Here is a 6,556-nt window from a genome sequence, read left to right on the forward strand (position 1 = left end):
AAATGGCATTTCCTCTCTGGCTTCCTTTCTTAGAGGGCAGGGTCTCACCCTCTCCAACCATTAGCATGACTCCAGGTCCCTTGGGAAAAGATGTAGGAGGTCAGGGAGCCCATCGGGAACCCAGGCAGGTTCAATGGCAAGCAAAGATCACTCTGACTCTCTTTCCCAGGCACCTCGACAGGGCTGATCCTCCCCCATCAAGGGTGGCACTTGGACAGGTTCAAGGCCAAGGGGCGGTGGCGGGGATATGATGAGAAATGAAGGCAGGGAATGGACTTCACCAGCCGTTTGCATCATTCTAGAGGCCATGTGAAGAATGCATTGTGTGTGTGTGTGTGTGTGTGTGTGTGTGTCTCCTCTTTTTCTCTCATCTTCTCCCCAGCTTGCCTCCCTCGTCTTGGTTTTCCTCTCCCGTCCGTCCTCATCCCTCGGCTGCAGACTAGCTTCCAATAAATCTTGCTGTCATTCTGCCCGGATCTTCCTCGGGTGCCGCATTTCCTTCTCTTAACACTTGCTCTCGGGGGAATTGCTCCAAAGACTATTGACCTCGGAAACATCTAGAGCTGGTTAACTAAAGCCAAACTAAAACCAAACCAAAACAAAACTCGCCTTTCAATGAATCTGTTCATTGAATAAATAATGCTCAAAAACAAATTTAAAAAAAAAAACAGATTTATTTATTGGAGAGAGAGAGAGAGAGAGCTCGCCAGAGCAGGAGTGGGAGGGACAGAGGGAGAAGGAGAGAGAGAATGTCAAGCAGATGCTCCACTGACCGTGCAGCCCACCACGGGGCTCGATCTCACAACCCTGAGATCATGACCTGAGCTGACCTCGAAGACTTGGATGCTTCACCTGCTGAGGCAACCAGGCAGCGCCAAAGACAGCTTTTAACAGGAGGAACTGCTCTATCAGAGGAAAGGACACCCAAGACCAAAAAGCTAGGGGCTAACCTGCTCTCTAACCAGAGTTCCTGAATGTGCGCTAGAAGAGGAAGCTGCATGCTATGAAAATACGTAAATGAAACAAATCATCAGCAGCCCAGGACCTACGATCCTCAGAAAAGTTTAGCTCCTCTTGGAAGTCCCTGGGAGAATACTGGAGCCATGCTGGCAGCTCATTAGTCTTGAAGTTCACTGTCATACTCCATCCCGGCTGCTATGATCAGATACAACAGTCTGGGTGACTTATAAACAAAAAATGTTTCTTTCTCATAATTTGGGAGACTGGAAGCCTGCGATCAGGGTGCCAGTATGGCTGGGTGAGGACCCTCTTCTGGGCTGTAGCATTCTCATTTCATCCTCATACCACAGAAGTGGCAAGGGAGCTCTGGGGGGGGGGTCCCTTTAATAAGAGCACTCACCCCATTCACAGGGCTCTGCTCTCATCACCTAATCACCTCCCAAAGGCCCCACCTAACAACATCACCTTGAAGGTGAGAATTCAGCAAACTCAGGACACAGCATCCACAGACCCCCGATACCATGGGAATATTTTAAAATCATGCTTGTCTTTTATCAGAACTGGCATGCGAGTGGTGATTGGTTTTATAGTAGAACATGTAAAATAGTCAACATTATTAAAGCTGTAAAATAACGGATAAAACTTATCTTCATTCTGTGCCTGCCTCTGCCCTATAACGGATGGAAGGCGTGGGACGGATGGGGGTGCACATGCACCCTGGGTTTATGTACTTTGTTGTGACATAAAATATTGTGGTTGTCAAGTTCGCCCACAGACTAGCTGCAGAACGGCCCAGAAGACTTGCTTTCTTAGAAGATACGCCAACGCAGATAAGGAAACACCACACTAGCACTTCATCTTGACAATCAAAATTGCTCCGAGGGCCTTTGGTCCACATCCCAGTGGAGCGGCGTAACTACTAGAAGACTCTGCCACAGTCGTCAGATTCCTCATATCACAACACATCACACCACGCGACACCACACAACCCTGGTTCCTAGTACCCCCAGCAGAGCCCACAGCAGCACCCCAAATAACACCACATCCCGCGAATGTGTGGGGTTGGGCCAGAGAGGGCCTGTGTTCGGGCATCCAGAAGGCCTTTTCCTTCTAGGTAGGTGGGGTCTGTACCCTGTGGTGGACACGAAGGGTCTCCTTTCACCACAACAGAGAATCCAGCCATTGTAAAGCACAAGGAAGGAGCCTGTTCTAAACTCCCACAAATAGGGGTGCCTGGGTGGCTCAGTCGGTTAAGCATCTGCCTTGTGTTCAGGTCATGATCTCAGGATCCTGGGATCGAGCCCCTCGTTGGACTATTCATTCAGGAGGGAGTCTGCTTCTCCCTCTCCCTCTGTCCCACCAGCCCCTCTTTCATTTGCTCTCGCTCTCTCAAGTAAATAAATGGAATCTTAAAAAAAAAAAAAAATGGACTTTCCAATTTTGCCTAGAAGTGCTCAGTCCTCAATTAGCTAGGAGCTCCTACAGCAGAAGGAAACCGGAGTTCTAATTTCAAAAGAATATTGACGGGGCACCTGGGTGGCTCAGTCATTAAGCATCTGCCTTTGGCTCCAGTCATGTTCCCAGGGTCCTGGGTGCGAGTCCCTCATCAGGCTCCCTGCTTGGCGGGAAGCCTGCTTCTCCCTCTCCCACTCCCCCTGCTTGTGTTCCCTCTCTCTCTGTGTCTCTCTCTGTCAAATAATAAATAAAATCTTAAAAAAGAAAAAAAGAATATTGACATAGCAAAGCTCCGTCATTCAGAGGTCAAGTAACCCAGCTCGTGAGTTACAGAAGCCCCCCAGTTTCGATCCTGACGCTAGAAATCTGGCCAAATCGCCTCCTACAAACAGAACGGGCTGAGACAGGGAGAGGAGTGAGATTATAACTAACCGACTGTGGTTTGCAGCTTCTGATAACGGAGGATTAGCCCGCGGGGGATCCACCCGCCTGCAGATAACAACTTTAAAAACAACTTTAAATTCTTAACCAAATACAAAGAAACAACAGCCCAAAGGCACCAGACAGCAGCCACAAGCAGGTCCACAGTGGAGGGGAACTGAATCTACACTTGGGAAAAGAAAGCAGGGCCAGAGAGTTTTCCTTTGCTTACCCGTTTCATCTGAGGGCAGACCCCAGTCAAGCCAAGTAGGACCACGAAACTCAGGAAACCTGCAGCACTTTCGGTTTGCTCGAAGAACCAGGGTGACCCCAGGAGCCATAAAATGAAAGAGCAATTTCCAGAAGGGAGAGAGCCCTGGGAGAATGGTCCTAATTCTGTGTATAAAGTCTGCTCCAGATACTGGCTAGTCCCTGACCTGTGTGTGCATCAGACAGACACCAAGCCCCCATCCACCCAGGGGAAAGAGTTGGGAGTTTCTATCTAGCCGAGTGTGCAGACTGCTAAACAAACCAACCAAAATACTCTTAGTAAAAGCATAACACCGCAAATTAAGGAGAAGGGAGGAAACACTAAATACAGGAGCACCAATCAATGAAAAAGAAAGCAAATTAATATATTTTAAGAAGCCCAAAAGTTAGTTCTTTAAGAGGAGCAACAAAATTGATACGTGCTGGATCAATCAGTCCAGAAAAGAAAAGAACAAGAACATGAACTGGCAACATCAAAAACCAAAGCCAGCCTTCCCTGCAGATTCTAGAGACGTTATTAACATCTCAGTAAGGAACATCACAGAGAACTTTACGCCAATGCATTTGACAACTTAGTTGTCTCGATTTGAACTTGACAAATTCTTTGGAAAAAAATAAACCTTACACATCCTGATACGAAGATAGAATAACTCCATGTTTATTGAAGAGATAGAAGTTATTCTCAAACTCTTATCGCCAAAGAATAAAATATTAATATATACTTATATATATCCCAAATTCCAGTCTTTTGTTAGATATAGATATATCTATAATTTACACGAATACAACCCAATGATAAAAATTTTTAAAGACAAATGCAAAAAGAAAGGGGAAAGTGTGAGCAGACACTTAACAAAGGGAGACGCAGACGCAGCCAAGCATATGAAAAGGCGCTCAGTGTGATTGTCAGGGAAATGAACGTTCAAAAGAATTGAAAAAGTAAGTCAGAGAACGGTAATTATCATATGGTCTTGCTGATATGTAGAATTTGAGAAACAAGACAGAGGATCATAGGGGAAGGGAGGGAAAAATGAAATAAGAGGAAACCAGAGAGGGAGACAAACCCTAAGAGACTCTTAATCTCAGGAAACAAACTGAGGGTTGCTGGTGGGGGGCAGGGTGCGTGGGAGGGATGGGATGGCCATTGGGGAGGGTGTGTGCTATGGTGAGCGCTGTGAATTGTGTAAGACTGATGAATCACAGACCAGTTCCTCTGAAACAATACATTCTATGTTAATGAAAAAGTTATTTTATTTTTTTTTAAGATTTTATTTATTTATTTGACAGACAGAGATCACAAGTAGGCAGAGAGGCAGGAAGAGAGAGAGGGGGAAGCAGGCTCCCCGCTGCTGAGCGGGGAGCCGGATGCAGGGCTCGATGCAGGCTCAATCCCAGGACCCTGGGATCATGACCTGAGCCGAAGGCAGGGGCTTTAACCCACTGAGCCACCCAGGCGCCCCTGAAAAAATTATTTTAAAAAATCACAAAATGGCATTGTATCACAGACGCACTAGAATGTTTAACATTGTAAAAACTGACAACAGGGGTTGGGAAGGGTGTGGAGCAGTGGGACCTCTCCTGTGCTACTGGAGAGAGTGTGAAATGGTACCTCCAGTTCGGGGAAACGTTCTGGTACTTTCATATGCAAGTAATGGACTAAAACACACTAGCCTCTGACCTGGCCACTGCATGCTTAGGATTTGAAGGCACATGTCCTCAAAAAGATGAGTCCAAGAATGTTCCCAGCAGATTTATTTATAAGACCCAGGAAGTGGAAGCAGTCCAGGTGTCCATCAACAGGGGACTGGATAAACAACGATGGATTATTCATTCAATGAAATACTAAACAGTAAAAAACGAATGCTGTGCAGAACAACAGGGGAGAGAATCTCAAAAGCATCAAACTGAGTGAAAGGAGTCTGACACAAAGTAGCCATATGATTCCATTTATAAGAAATTCTTGAATGGGGGCAGGGGGTGCCTGGGTGGTTCAATTGGTTAAAAGTCTGCCTTTGGCTCAGGTCATGATCCTGGGCTGCTGGGATCAAGGGCCCTCCCGTGCCCCCCCACCCCTGCCCAGGGCTCCCTGCTCAGTGGGGAGTCTGCTTGTCCCTTTCCTTCTGCCTCTTCCCCCCCTGCTTGTGCTCTCTCACTCTCTCTCTCTCTCAGATAAATAAATAAAAACCTTAAAAAAAAAAAAAAGACACCGTGCATTACTATCATCTCAGAAAATTCATGTATGCTCTTCCTGGCTAGTGCATCACACCATTCCCCTCAAGCAAATGCTGTTCGGATATTTTTCACTATAGACTGGTTTACCTGACCAAGAATTTCTTTTCCTTTTTCTTTTTCTTTTTTTTTTTTTTAAAGATTTTATTTATTTATTTATTTATTTATTTGAGAGAGAGTGAGAGAGAGCACGCGCCAAGCCAGGGGAGGGGCAGAGGGGGAGGGATAAGCAGACTCCCCCAGTGAGCACGGAGCCCGATGCAGGGCTCACTCCCAGGACCCCGAGATCATGACCTGAGCTGAAGGCAGTCGCTAAACTGACCGAGCCACCCAGGTGCCCTAAGATTTGCTTATTTATTTGAGAGAGAGAAAGCATGGGAGTTGGGGGAGGGGCAGAGGGAGAGGGAGACAATCCTCAAGCAGACTCCCCGCTGAGCACAGATGCCTATTCAGAACTCCATCCCACAACCCATGAGATCGGGACCTGAGCCAACACTAACAGTTGGAAGCTCAACTGACTGAGCCACCCAGGCACCCCCAACTGTCACCATTTTTAAGAGTATAGTTCTGTGACATGAAGTCCATTCACGTAGAACAACGATTACCACCTCTCATCTCCAGAACCTTTCCATCTTCTGCAGCTGAAACTCTGAACCCATGAATGAAACAGGACCTTCCCATTCTCTCCTCGCCCTCTACCCTAGCCTGGCAACCACCTTTCTACTTTCAGTCTCTGTGCATTTGACAACTCTAGGGACCTCGTAAGATTGGATCACACAATATGCCTCCTTTCATGACTGGCTTATTGCACTCAGCAGAATGTCCTCGTGTTGCAGCATGTGTCTGAATTTGCTTTCCTTTTTAAGGCAGAATAATATTCCACTGTATGTATAGACCACATTTTTGTTTATCCATTCATCTGTCCATGGACACAGGTTGATTTTACTTTTTGGCTACCTGATCGCTCCTACGTTTCATTTTTTTCAATGAGACTGGATGCAATTCCACCTAGAAACAGAATTTTTAGGTTGCCCTTAGATTTCTGTCTACATTAGAAATAGCAGTTTGCGGAACTACAAAAATGACGCTTGGAGAATGCAATAAAATTTAGGGTCATACAAATTAAATTCAGATCGAGAAATCTAGGATTTCCTTTTTTTTTCCCTTAAAAAAAAACAAAGCCCTTTTATTATGGAAAAATTTCAAACCTAACCAAAAGTAG

Source organism: Martes martes (assembly GCF_963455335.1).
Source record: "Martes martes genome assembly, chromosome: 13".
Classification (NCBI taxonomy): domain Eukaryota; kingdom Metazoa; phylum Chordata; class Mammalia; order Carnivora; family Mustelidae; genus Martes; species Martes martes.